At 42.9% G+C, this 14,762-nt stretch overlaps 1 protein-coding gene across 3 annotated transcripts in view; it reads left to right on the top strand.

Annotated features, from left to right (window-relative positions):
• DDHD1 (DDHD domain containing 1) overlaps positions 1-14,762 on the top strand; it is an 88,699-nt gene that overhangs the window by 37,264 nt on the left and 36,673 nt on the right. The gene's annotated exons all lie outside the window — the stretch shown is intronic.

Here is a 14,762-nt window from a genome sequence, read left to right as displayed (position 1 = left end):
CTCCTCCCATTACTCCTTGCCTGTTCACCCAGCTATCAGACCAGCTCCACCAGAGTACCATGAATACCACCCCAGACCTGAAACTCACGGATGGTACAGACATCCCTGGATGCTCCACCTATGCCATTTCCACCACAGTGACTTTACTGGGACCCATGGGCAGCATACTGCCAACACTATCCTAAGCCTCCCAATCCACTCATGAACATCCATGATGACAGGAGGTAAACCATTGCATATGCCTAAGAGCAGCAGAACCAGTACCAACACAACACAGAGGGAAGAGTTTCTACTCCCATTACTTTCTAACCCAGAAAAAAACTGGAGGATGGAGGCCCATTCTTGACTTAGGAAAAATGCTAAGTGAGTCTTCTCATCACACCTAGATTTTATTACCTATTCATTCTTTAACATAACCATTCTAAAATCACTGGGGCATGACAGACTCCAATAAACCTATTCATGCCATTTGTTAAATATGAAAAGAAAAGCAAGCAAGATAAAAATGCAAGAGTGGGGGGTTAACAGATCTTATTCCTGAGTTCAGGAAAACAGTTGTGACAGCAGCTGTCCTTAATGGTAATCTTAATCACTTTAGAACAGACTTTTTGTCTCAGGATGTGTTTCTACAATTAACATAGACTTTGTAAACTGACAGGCATATTTCAATTAGCACAGACTCAGCAGGCTGAGAAGCATATTTCTTTCTAATGGTCAGGCCAAATCTGGGGTCTGCTCTGGGCCATTCTTTCTCACATTTTCCCATAACATAAATGTATTAATTATTACTTTTATCCAACATCTTCAGTTATGGCTCGGTTTATTGTAGCAGAAGCTCAACTACACCCTGCAGAAGCATAGCTGTACCACCCGCTTACCTTCCCCACATCACGAGGAGAGAGCACCGAGATCCTTTTGCATTTCCCCTTTATTGTAATCATCAGCCCTCCCCATCCCCAGGTGGGCAGTTCTGGTCTCCGTCGGCCCAATAATTGCCCTCTAATTTCCCTGCTAAATTCCCTTCTCCTGTTTGTTTACCCTCGCTCATGACCATTGTTCCCATATAAGGGGTTGTTGTTGAGCACTTGGCTGTCTCTGTCAGTGAACACCTGCAAGCTTGTCATTTGGGGGGTTTCCGTGTGCATCTCTGCTGGCACCTACCAGGCAGACTCGATGTAACTCCCCACACAGAGGAGGTAAAGGACATTCTTTTAAACAGCGTGTACCTACCTGCGCAAATGGAAGAGATTCCACGCATGGCGCCAAAATAAGCAAACAATGGCCACTACTTCTCCTTTACCAATGGTGCTGGGTTACATACTGGAACTCCAAAAAATCTGATCTCTCAATGAGCTCGATCAGAGTACACCTCATGGCAATCACAGTGTTCCATAACGATGTGGATGAGTTCTAAATCTTTGTTCACCTTACCACTAAATGCTTTCTCTAGGGTCTCTACCCCATCATAGAACCTCAGTCTGGTGCTTCAGTGCCTAACGGGGACCATTTTTGAACCATTAGTGACGTGTCCACTTCTCCACCATTCGATGATGGTGGCCTTCCTCGTCGCTCTCACATGCACCCCAGGAGTAGTGGCGCTGGGGCCCTCATGGCACACCCGCCATATCCAGTATTTTTCAACAGCAAAGTTACCCTACCTACCTATAATAGTTTCAGCATTGCATTTGAATCAACCCATCCATCTCCCACTGTTCTTCCCAAAATCTCATGGGAACAAATGAAAAGCAATGCTTCATACCCTGGACATCCAAAGGGCACTAGCTTTTTACATTGAAAGGACAAAGTCTTTCAGAAAATCACCAAAGTTATTTCTTTCCATTATGGAACGATCTAGGGGATCTAACGATCATATCCAAACAAAGGCTGTTGAAATAGATGTCCAACAGCATTGATTTTTGCTATCATCGGCAACTACAACCCCCACCGGGGACCCGCACACACTCCACCAGAGCACTGTCTACATCGATAGCTTTCCTCAACAATGTGCCTACTATGGACATCTGCAAAGTAGCAACCTGGGTGTCCACCATATGTTCACACAACATTACTCCATAGAGGAGCACTTGTCATTAGACGCTCTACTGGGACTTGCGGTTCTATCATCTGCTACTATTGCAATTCCGAAGCCCCTTCCTTCCACAGAGAGAACTGCTCTACAGTCACCTTAAGTGGAGCACTCACAGGGATACTCCTTGAAGAAGAGGGGGTTTCAGTTCTGTATTGAAGCAGGTTCTCTCAGGGTATTTGAGTGGCCTGTTCCATGATGTGATCTACTTCTCTGGTGGAGTGTCCTTGTAGAGACATCACACCCATGGCTGTCACCTACCACCCCACATTGGAACCGGTACAGTATGTCACCAGACTACAACCCATACTCAATGGGGACCGATCCTGAAAAATCTTTCCTGAACCCCTTCTTCTGGCCTTCAAACAACCCCACAACCTCATCATCTGAAGCAAGCTTTTCACAGACCAGGACACACCAACTCAAAGCAGCAGACCCTGCCAGAACAACAGATGCAAAACCTGCAGACATGTAGCAGTGGAAATAATGATCAACACCCCCCCACAACACACCTTTGAAGATCTATGTGTCCTACACATGTGGTGTACCTCATCCAGTACACTAAATGCCCCAATAACAACAATATGGGTGAAACTAGACAATCACTATGCTCTCGAATGAACTCACTCATGAAAACGATAAAAGACAAAAACACCCTATCACCTCTGGGTGAACGCCTTTCACAAAACAGTCATTCTATATCTGACTTATTAGTCCTCATCCTCAAAGGAAACCTGCACAACACTTGCAAAAAAACAAGTCTGGGAGCTTAAATTCATAACTTTGCTAGAGTCTAAAAATCTTAGGCTATGTCTCCACTGGCAATTGACTGACAAAACTTTTGTCTTTCAGAGGTGTTAACCCCTCCCCCAAAAAGACAAAAGTTTTGCCGCAGCAAATGCCAACATGAATGGTGCACTCCTGCCAACAAAGCTAACTCCTCTTGTTGAGGGTGGAAGTTTTTTGTCAGCAGGAGAGCCGACATAGAGCAACTACACTGCACAACTTTTAGCAGCAGCGCTGTAGCAACACAGCCATGTTGCTAAAAGCTGTGTAGTGTAGACAAAGCCATATGGATTTGTGTCTTGTTACAACAATTTGTAACCCACTAAGCGTCCTTTTTGTCCTGTGACTGGAGGGGTGCTAATAGGCCACTTCATCTTGAATGGTCCCTTACAATATGTGCTAACTACTTAGGCTGAACTATCTGTTCAATCTTGTATTTGGCTGTGACACTGAGTACCTTTCCCAAACTTGAAGAAGAGCTCTGTGTAGCTCAAAAGCTTGTCTCTCTCACTAATGGAAGTTGGTCCAATAAAATAAATTACCTAACCCACATTGTCTCTCTAAAATCCTCTGACTGACACAGCTACAATAACACTGCATGTTGATAAAGTCTGTCTGTCCTGGACAATATGCAATTAAAGGGTCGCTTAATCTTTTTTTCTGTAGATTAAAATTTATCAGTGGGGTATTATCAGATATGTTCCAGGGAAAAGACTTTTTTTTAAAACAAAGTAGTGACTTCTTCAAGAAATATCTGCCACACCAGCATGACAGTTAACTTCACAAACTATATTAGCAGCACAGTGCACTTTTGTGCTGATACTTTTGCACAAATAGGGAAATAAACAAAATAAGTTACCTTGGTTTGTGCTCTATTAGAAACACGAGGGTAGGGAAAATCAGAAGTTGCCCGTTGGAAAAACATAGAATGGAAAAGGAAATATTTTTAAGGCTCTCCAAGTTTTAAAGACCAAAACAAGCTGTGTGGTGGGGGTAGAGGAGAAATAGTTCAGTGTCCTTTCCTTTTAAATACGTGTGGTTTAATAAGGAATCTGTGTCTGCAGCCATACTCGATGCTTACTTTAGGGAGAAATCAGGCCCCTTAGATCAGCATAGAGGATCGGACCTCTATGTGCTGATCTTCCCTTTCTGCATGGAATGGGGAGCTCATTGGCCTCCATGGCACCATCCATCGCCAGACCTGGTGAAGGCCTCTCTGTAGAGTTTGGGGTATGTTTGGGGAGAGGGTGCAGGGAAGAAACGGGCAGGTCAGTGGCCAGACTTTTAAGGGAGTGTAAACATGCACTGTCTCTTTCTTTCTCTCCAGCCCTACAGAAAATCACCAGAGAGCCTAATACAGACTTAGACTGTATAATTTCCCACAAATTTTCCAACAGGGCATCAGGAATTTGCTGCAGCTATAAAATGTCCCTGGGGGCCTGGTTCCAGTGAAGCTGGGGAGGAGTTGTTCCTTGGATGCGCCACAAACCTTGTGGTTCCCCACAGGTGTTCTTTGTTTTTGGGTTTTTTGGAGTGTCGGGGGAAAAGGTACCACACCATCCTCTTTTGAATGGGTTGATGTTGGGGATCTCCACAAGGGGATTTCTTCCCCTAGAGCAGAGGTTCTCAACCTTTTCCTTTCTGAGGTTCCCCCCTCCCCTCCGATGCTATAAAAACTCCACGGCCCACCTGTGCCACAATAACTGGTTTTCTGCATATAAAAGCCAGGGCTGGCATTAGGGGGTAGCAAGCAGGGCAACTGCCTGGGGCCTCACGCCACAGGGGCCTCCACGAAGCTACACTGCTCAGGCTTCAGCTTCATCCTGGGTGGCAGGGCTCAGAGACCTGGGCTTCAGCTCCATGCAGTTGGGCTTCGGCTTTCTGCCCCGGGCCCTAGTGAGTCTAATGCTGGCCCTGCTTGGAGGCCCCCCGAAACCTGCTGGAGGGCCCTGGACCCCTGGTTGAGAACTACTGCCCTAGAGTACCCTCCTATGGGTTTGACCTTTTGTGAGGGTGATCTGGGCATAAGCATAAACTGTAACTTTTGCCTGTATCTGGTGTGCCTCTCTATGAATCTCGTATATTTATTTCCAAGTCATGTACAATCTACACCTCTGCTCATGGCAAAAAAATGCAGCCTTACTGCACAGATTTTTTTTTTATTTCCGTTTTAAAAATTTCACAGTTCTCACACTGACCCAGTTGGAGGACATTATGGATGGGCTAGTGACCTGGCCCAAGGCTCCTGTAGCGTGCTCTATCTTCAAGTCACAGGCTCTGACAGAAATCACCATTGGTTAGGTGCTGTTCATTGCAAAGGTCAAAACAAAATTCTACTTTATGAAGTATGGTTTTAAACTTTATCTGTTAATTGCATAAAAATATGCAGTGCAATCTCGTCGTGGTTTGTGAGGTGCTCAGATACATTGCTGATGGGAGTCTTCCTGTAAGTAGATAGGATCTATAGATCTGTCAGTGGAATGCAGTTCCAAATGAAATAGACTTCTGAACGATGTGGCATAATGTATCTGTTAACTTTGTTTCCTCACTGTAGTATTTAAACGCATTTCCTATCTGAGGCTATGGCTACATTAGCGCTTCAAAGCTCTCCCGCGGCAGCGCTTTGAAGCGCTAAGTGTAGTCAAAGCCCCAGCGCTGGGAGAAAGCTCTCCCAGCGCTGTCCGTACTCCAGCTCCCTGTGGGGAATAACGGACAGCGCTGGGAGCCGCGCTCCCAGCGCTGGGGCTTTGACTACACTGGCGCTTTGTAGCGCCGCAATTTGCAGCGCTGCAGAGGGTGTTTTTTCACACCCTGCTGCAGCGCTGCAAATTTGCAAGTGTAGCCATAGTCTAAATGTAGCGTGGCAGCTGGCACAAGCTGTTCCTGTCAAAGCTGATATTAGCTACAAAACTAATCTTAAGAAGGGACAGTACTTCCTGCTCAGCTAGAACAATTATTCACCTTACTTAACATAAACAAAATACTGCACTATGTTCTGTCTGGATAGCATAGCAGAGTGGATCTTTATTGCTTACGGAGGAAAATGTCTTAGGTTTCTAATCTCATATAGATGAGTATTGGCATGGTTCAGTGGTTCTCAAACTGTGGGTCAGGACCCCAAAGTGGGTTGCGACCCCATTTTAATGGGGTCGCCAGGGTTGGCGTTAGATTTGCTGGGGCCCAGGGCCCAGGCCCAAGCCCAAGTTCTTCAGTCCTGGGAAGCTGGGCTCCGGTTACAGGCCCGCCGCCCAGGGCTGGCTCGTCCACCCAAGGTGGTGGAACTCTGGCTTTTGTCCCCCCGGTGTGGGTGAGCTCAGGCTTCACTACCCCCTCCTGGGGTCACGTAGTAATTTGTGTTGTCAGAAGGGGGTTACGGTGCAGTGAAGTTTGAGAACCACTGGCATAGTTTATTTTATTGGTCATTTTGATTTGCAGTTTAACGCAGCTTTACAATGTAAGAATGGAAAGCCATTCTTCAGTACTGTCTTTCTGGAAAATGCATCCCACCTGGTTTTGGATCTCCCAGCATTCCCCGTGACCCAACCTTACTGTTTTGGGGATTTGAATCTTGAACAATCCTAAATGAAGAAAATGCATCTCTGATATCCTGTTAATTTGCCTACATGCTTTTTGGGGCCTCTTTGGATGGATGTTTTTGTGTTTTGTTCTTTTAGATTAATGCCTGTTCATAGTGTTGTTCAGTTTTGTTGAAGCAAACAATTATTCTTGCTCGTCTAAAGCATTATTTTTCCTTGGCATACTAGTTGGCATTTTTTTCTCAGTTGAAATATTTTCTGTCCATATTTCTAATCTCTCTAGATTACCTTCATTCCTGAATTTAACTTTATCAAAGTTTTGCTGGCCTTTTTTGTCTATGTTCAGAAATTTTACTGAAATAGCTATTCTAGAATAAATTTTCTGGAATTGTTATTTTGGTAAATGTTCAAGTGTAGATAGCAGTTAATTACTTAGATCCAAGGGATATCTTGAACCTCATATATGTTTCTTCTATCCTTGAAACAACTTTAATGCATTAAAGTTGCTGTTGCAGTTTTAAGTTTTCCTTTTACCTATTTGACTCTGATTTGAAAGGGGTTTTGATAGACAGTAGTCTGGCTTTGATAAGGGCACAGCTAACTGCCTATTTATAGTTTGTCATTGGTGGCTACACTTAAATTTTCATCTTTACCTGAGGAATTCAAATGGCTAATGCTGTTTTAACGTTCTCAACTGGGGATGGTCTTGCAGGGTAAATTAAGTGAAACGTTCAGTACTTTAGCTTTACTAGAGCTTAGCAGGATCTAATTGGTAGCAATGAGGGAAAAAATGATAACAGTTGAATAAAGTCTCTTAACGTAACTAATAAAAAATTCTGTTCATCTTAGAATGTCTACTGCAGCTGGTGCTGAACAGTGTTTCCCACAATTTTAAATGTTTTCCTAAAATTTTGCATTGTAGATTTTATTTTATAGACATCTAATGCATAACTCCATGTATTAAATCAAGAATGAACAGGTGCATTTTAGGTTACATATATTTTCCCATTAAATTTTAGCCACATAAGTTCAGTTTATCCTGCACTGTCAGTTTGTGTCCACAATTGAAAAGTACTCTTTAACTGCTGTATGAGAGGAACCTAATGTACTATGCTAAGAATCTCGGAGGTGGCATTGAAGCAAACTTACTTGATAAAAAAAAATTAGGTAATGGGTAGGGCTCAAACTTTTTGGTAAGTGGAGCTTTCTGTGCAAACTCTGCTTTTTAATGTTTTGATTTTAAAACAGCTGCCAAAAAGTGAAAAAGTACTCCTGGTCTGTAATTTAATTTCTCATAATGAAAACATCTGTTAATCTGGACTCCACTTCTGGGAAGAGTGTATATTAAGGATAATTTCCCCGAGTGGGGGGAGGGGGAGGAGACAAGAACTAGATATGTTAGAATTGTATATGCAAATATGGGATGCATCTTAGATGGTAAATCCGGACGTCTTAGTTACCAAGAGACCAAAATACCTGTGGGGAGAAAAATTACTAATAAAAAAAACCTAATACATGTAAAACTGGATATAGTCAATTTCAGCTCTCCCTTTGTTTCCAGTTGTGGACTGAATGCCTGTAATGCTGTCACTTGGAGAGTTACAGTTCAATCCCTTGTGGAAGCCTGCCATCAGAAAATTCCAGGATGCCTTGGAAGGTCACTTGAATAGGATTCAGATTGTGCTCTCTGCACCAGATGAGCCAAGTCCTCCACATTCACTTGTTGTGCTTAGTGAATAGAAGCTTTTCTGGAAATTACAAGTTGATTAGGGTCTCTAGAATATCTGTATTGCTGAAGTCTTATGCCTTCAGGTTTCAGGATGTTAAATTTCATCTCTGCAAATTGAGGTGGTTGAGTGACCTATTAGTGAAGGAGACTTTTAAAGACTGGTGGGATCAAAGATGTATGTGTTGCCACTTTTATCATTCTGAAAATTACTTGGACCTATGTCTCCAGCAAAGTAAATGCTTATTGATGTGTCAGCTAAAAAGACTTTTTTTTGGAATCCCTTCCATTAAAAAATAATTGAAAATTGCATCTGGCAACCAGTAAAGAATTCTTCAGATGGTAGAACAAGAACTATAAAAGTAGTTCACCTGAGTTTTTATAACAAGTTTATTTGTATTAGTAGCAGTATTTATTGTTTGTATTGTGGTAGTGCCTAGAGTCCACGCCCCCAGCTGTGCCAGTCACATATTACAAACAGGCAGCTCCTGCCCCCAAGAACAACATCTTACAAAGAGTGTATTATTCCCAATGTACAGATTTGTAAAATGAAGTATTGAGAGCTTAATTCATCCCTGTCACCATGTGGCAGAGCCAGGAATACAATGTTAGCCTTCTGTCCCATTCCTGTGTCTAAGAGACCATTCTTTCATTGCACTGTCTCTTAAGTTTTTAAGAGACCAGGCTAGTCTCTGGGAAGTTGACTGCTGTGTTAATATTTTCTGATCTGGAGAGAGTTGGGTTAAGGACCCATTTATTCTCTCAGTTATAGATGATCTCAGACTGAAGCACTAGCAGAGAAGAGTAGATACTAATGACTCTGGATGTTTTCAGCTCTTCAGATACTATACTTTTTCTATGTTATCAGCTATTAAATTGTATCTGTAAACTGGCTATACTAACTCTGAAGCTAATTGTAATACAATGTAATGAAAGAGAAAGTCATAGTGATAATGGTAAAGATTTTTTAAGTCACTAATGCACATCAGCTAAATTAAGGGATCATAATTTCATTATTTTAGTCACAGAAATAAAGGCAGCAGAATGAAAGTGCATTGTAATTTTATTCATGACTTGTCCCAAAACATTTATTTTCATTACACCATTCTATATACATAAAATGATATCTGTGTAACAAAATGTCTCTTAAGGTCTGCATTGCATCCATTTTTAATATTCTTTTCTCTTTTTATATAAATCCTAAAATAGCAGAACTACAGTCACTTGCACTAATTTGATTTACAAGAAGGCTATCCCTTTAATATGATCAAAATTTCAGTAACCGGATTATTTGTAATTGGAAGAAGACAAATTTCCACTTGCTGTTGTTTTGGATCAGTTTTTATCACTTCAGTCTGGTATTATTAATTCAGTCCCTTGCTACAGAGAGGTGCTATCTAATAAAGTAGCTTAAAATTCTTAAGTAAATTGAACCAGAGGAGCACAAAGAAGCCTTATGATAAAAGGACTATCCCCAAAAGTTATTCATATGTTAATTTTATAAACCCTGTGTTATGCATCCTGATGTACACCCCTGATTATCTGTAAGGAAACTCAAACGTTTTTATTTTGGTCAAAATTAAAGGGATGAAATTGATCAAAAAAGCAGGAAGCCACTGTATATTGATGTTTGTGCAGATGAACCTCTTTATCCATTGGACCCTTGTGTTGATTGCATAAGCTGTTTGCTAAGTGGTTTCAATGTATGAGAGAACTGTATAGCCAGAAGAAACCTTATGTGACGCTGCTGCTGTGGGATAGTGGGAGTAGGGACCGGGTCCAATTGCAGGACCTTTTGATTCCCTGTAGGTGTGACTGTATTTGCCCTAGTATTGTAAACATTGAGATGGATAGCACAGGAATGCTTACTGGATGGAAAAAAATAATAAAACAGTATTTATAAGTTGGCTTGCAATATTTTTAGTGACTTATGAATATGTTTAGTCAGATATGGCCAGTGTATAATCTGACTGGAAAATACTTAAACCCATTTTGAGGAACTTGATTGCAAATATGATTTGAAATGTGCAGAGTGGAAATTTAAAAAACTGCCAACTAGAAATTCAGGATACTCTTAGGCCTGGTCTACACTAAGGGGGTGGGGGTCGAACTAGGGTACGCAAGTTCAGCTACGCGAATAGCGTAGCTGAACTCGAAGTACCCTAGTTCGACTGACTTACCCGTCCAGACGCGGCCGGGTCGAACTCCGCGGCTCCAAGGTCGACTCCGCCACCGCCGTTCGCGATGGTGGAGTTCCGGAGTCGACCGGAGTGTGGGGGAGTTCGAACTATCGCGTCTTGATTAGACGTGATAGTTTGAACTCCGAGAAGATGAACTCACCACATCGACTCGCGCGGTGAGTATGGACCTGCCCTTATACAAAATGAGAGATATGAGGAAGTAATAACATAAATAGATTGTAGTTTTGCTTTGATTTTGTCAGTTTTTCATATTCTTTCTGTAAATATTTTCTTAAAACTGACAGGATATTGTTGTACCTTCTTTGTTTATCATTCTTAAATGTTAAGCCAACTCTTCTACAGTGACTGAGGGACTGGCCCTCATTACCCAGAATGAGAGTTAGGTGGACCACTGACTTATGATGATTACAAATGTGCATAAATCCTATCGACTTTCAGTGAGACTTAGGCTCCAAAGTCTTGGAAGGCATATCTACGCTACATCTGCTACTGTAGCACTGCAGAGTAGACCCTTCCTACATCAATAGAAGGGTTTTTTCATCAACGTAGTTAATCAGTTTCTCCAAGATGCAGTAGCTAGGTCGATGGAAGAATTCTTCTGCCAACTTAGCTGTCTACACCCTGGGGGTTAAGTCGACCTACTATGGAGTTCAGGGCATGGAATTTTTCACAGCCTTAAAGTGACCTAGCTAGGTCGATCTAGTCTTTAAATGTAGACCAGGCCTAAGTCTCTTTTGAAAATGGGACTTAGTTGCTTTTGTAAATTTTACCTTTAATCCACTGTGACAAAAGGTTTGGACTTGTGCTGTTAGCAACTGGGCAATGTCTCCACAGTCTTAAAGAGGTTTTAATAAAAAAAAATCCGGAAATAAATATCAAACTAGAAAATGTGCTTGGTTGGTGTCCCTGAGAAAAATGAAAAAAAGTAGTAGTGTGGGGGTGTTGGATTTTTTTTGGTGAAGTGCTGATAGAGTTGCTAGGGTGGACTGCTGCTTCTCCAAATTTCGATGATTGATTGTAATGGAGACTAACCAGGAAATCCTCTTCATCAGCTTGCCCAAGGGTGGTTTTAGTAATATGCCAAACCCTTCCAAACAGGAATAGAATCCTGCGCACTGCCTGGGCCTCTGGGAACTCAGTATTCCATGACGTGAAGGTTCCAATTTGCCTAGACTATACCCCATTGCTTCTGAAAAGAAAGAAGAGATCCACGGATACATGAGATGAGATGAGATTGACTTTTGTGGCCCCATAACCTTCCAAGCTTTGGGTGAATTTTATCAGACAACTAAACATCTTTAAAAACCCAACAAAGGTTAGTAACTTAATTGATAGAAAGAAGGCTGCAGTATCTGACGACATATCATCCCAATCTGAAAGGACTCTGATGTACTGTTTCAGTTAATATTTTATTCCTGTTTATAATTTGTATTGTATTGTTTTTTATATTTACAACTTCCACCGTTGTATGAATCCTTTACCTTCTCTGGCTACTGTTAGGACCCAGTTATTTCACAAAGGTGTTTCTCTGCTATCCTAACTTCTTGTACTTATTGTGTGGAATTCTGTGCATTCTGCGTGTCTGGTGCTTCTGTGCTTTTACCAGTTGTTTGAAGCTAGGAGCTTATAGGATGCAATCTGTTCAATATTGATGTTAGTATTTTCGAACTTATGTTAGTAGTACGCCACAAACTGGCCTCTTTTTCTTAGAAGAGGCAAGAATTTTCCTAGTCTCTGCCTAAGGAGTGTTAGTATTTCCAAGAACTTCTCTTTAGATTTTAAAGTTTTTAACTTTTCCTGTGTCTTGTACTATATGGTGAACTTATTTTATTCAGTCAAGTGTTTTGTTTTGCTACGCATGTGGCTCGCTAAGGGTGGTGTTATAAATATATTTACTGAATTTCCTGCATTATCTTCTTGATAATCTCTAAAATGGAGATTCTATGGGGGTAAAGTTAGGCTCTCAAATGAGTTTCTCTGGTACCATCTTGTAATAAATGTCATAGTAGATTCTTTACCTGCCAGCATTAGGTCAGTTTGTGGTTGAGGTGTTTGTATTGTTCTGTGTGGTCATTCTGTATCTCCGCCTTTCTCCTTCCCTTAAGGATGTCCCCAGGAAATCTGAGGATTTTCTTTCTTCTGTTGCTCTATTTACCCCCACCACATTATTCTTTTGGCCTCATATCTAGGGTTGCCAGGTGTCCAGTTTTCGACCGGAACACCTGATCAAAAGGGGAGCCTGGTGGCTCAGATCAGCACAGCTGACTGGGCAGCTAAAAGTCCAGCTGACGGCGCAGCAGGGCTAAGGCAGGCTCCCTGTGGCTCCCGGAAGCAGCCGGGATAGTGGCAAAACTGCAACTGGCACATTTTCCCACCAGTAGCAGTTGTCCAGCTCATAGGTGCAGGGGCAGCCATGGGGGCTCCGTGCACTGCCCCCACCACGAGCGCCCTGGCCCCTCCAGAGGGGGATGCCGGCAGTTTCCACCCTCCTCCACAGGGAGCCTGCCTTTAGCCCTACTGCGCTGCCTACTTGGGAGCCGCCTGAGGTCAGCACCACCCAACTGGAGCCCATACCCTGAACCCCTTCCCACATCCCAACCCCCTGCCCTAGCCCTGAGTCCCCTCCTGCCCCCCCCAGCCCAGAGACCACACCCCCAGCTGGAGCCCAAACCCCCTGCCCCAGCCCAGAGCCCCCTCCCATCCCTAACTCCCTCCCCAAGCCTGCACCCTGCCCCAACCCTGAGCCCCCTCCTGCACCCAAACTCCCTCCCAAAGCCCGCACTCTGCACCTCATCCTGCATCCCAACCCTCTGCCCCACCCCAGAGCCCACACCCCTAGCCAGAGCCTGAACTACCTCCCACACCCCAACCCAGAGCCCCTCATGTCTGGCCCCATCCCAGAGCCCACAACCTCAGCCGGAGCCCGAACCCCAATCTCCTGTCTCTGCCTGGTGAAAGTGAGTGAGGGTGGGGGAGAGCGAGCAGTGGAGGGTGGGGAAGGGGCCTTGGAGAAGAGGCGGGGCAGGGGTGTTCAGTTCTGTGCAATTAGAAAGTTGGCAGCCCTACTCATATCCGAACCATCCTTCTGAGGAGGACTAATGGGGTTTCCTTCAAAGCCAGTCAGTACCACTTCTTTATCCTTTGAATGAACTTTCTTGCTGAGTAGACTCCTCCATTTCCTTCTCATGTGGGCTGAGCATGCTGCTGTACTTCTTAATCACTTACCATCCCATAGGTCTGGGGATCAAGAGGCTAGGAGTACAACCAAACCCAGATTTTAAAAATGGGGGCCGTTTGGTCATCCCAGCAGTTTTAACATGAATATGAAAAGGGCCATTTCCCTTCCTTTCATTCCCTCCCTCAAAAATCAAAATCCTTTCAGTCAAAATGAAATAAAGTTTTATATCTATTTTATGGAATAGTTAGCTTCAACTGCCTAAAAGATTAAAAGCTTTGATTTCTGAGGGATATAATGTGTACTTTTTGAGGAGGGAATTGTTTTTAAAAACAATGTCCAAATATTAATATGTTGGTAGAGAATATATTTTTCAAAGCACTCACAAACATCACCTACTTTCTCCTCACAACCTCCCAGTGAGAGAGGTGAGTATGATTCGTATTTTAGAAGTGGGGAAACTAAAACAGAGACATGGAAGTGACTTGCCCAAAGCCACCTCGAATCTCTCCATCAAATTCAATGAGCTTTGAATCAGGCAGTGTATAGTGAACGAGTGGCAGAGCTGGGATAGAATTTGGGATTACCTGGTTTCCTGCTGCATGTTCGTTCCACTAGATGCAGTTGCTTCTAACTCCACAAGTGCAGCTTACCCATAAATCTGTAGGCATGCCTGCAAAGCAGAGATGACAAACTCCCATTGTAAAGTTGTGTCCAGGGTAGACAATATATGTACACCAGAGAACCTAAGGAGGAGAAAAATCTCTCACCAACTTCCACCAGTTCATCTGAAACACTATTTCCTGTGTGGGTACCCTAGTGTAGACAGGATTCCAGCCACTTCTGGCTGTCTCACCGTTAGTTAATTGATATGATGATTTAAAAAGAAAAAACTGGGGGAGGGAACCTGGAAATTGACAGACTTCTCTACACTAGCTTCAATACCAATGGGATGTTTTTCCTAAAATTGCCTAGTTGAAAGCAAGTCTGTAATAATACTACTCCAGCTAACGGCAGTAAAAGGACTTTGCTTTAAAAAAAGAGATATGCATGTTGGGGCACTGGACTAAGTCTCATTTCCTCTTTTCAGAATAAACTCTGATGCCTGTAATTGGGGAATAGTCATTTTGGAAATGGCTCTTCTTAGCTCTGGACTACTGCCTTTTTAAAACCAGTTTTTGTGTGTTTTTCCTTTTAAAAAAAAATGTAACACCATCAACAGAAATCACACATCTTTCTGAAAATTGTTACC

This window comes from Mauremys mutica, chromosome 4, assembly GCF_020497125.1.
Source record: "Mauremys mutica isolate MM-2020 ecotype Southern chromosome 4, ASM2049712v1, whole genome shotgun sequence".
Taxonomy (NCBI): domain Eukaryota; kingdom Metazoa; phylum Chordata; order Testudines; family Geoemydidae; genus Mauremys; species Mauremys mutica.
Note: the sequence above shows the minus strand (reverse complement) of the source record. Positions and strands in the feature narration are given on the sequence as shown.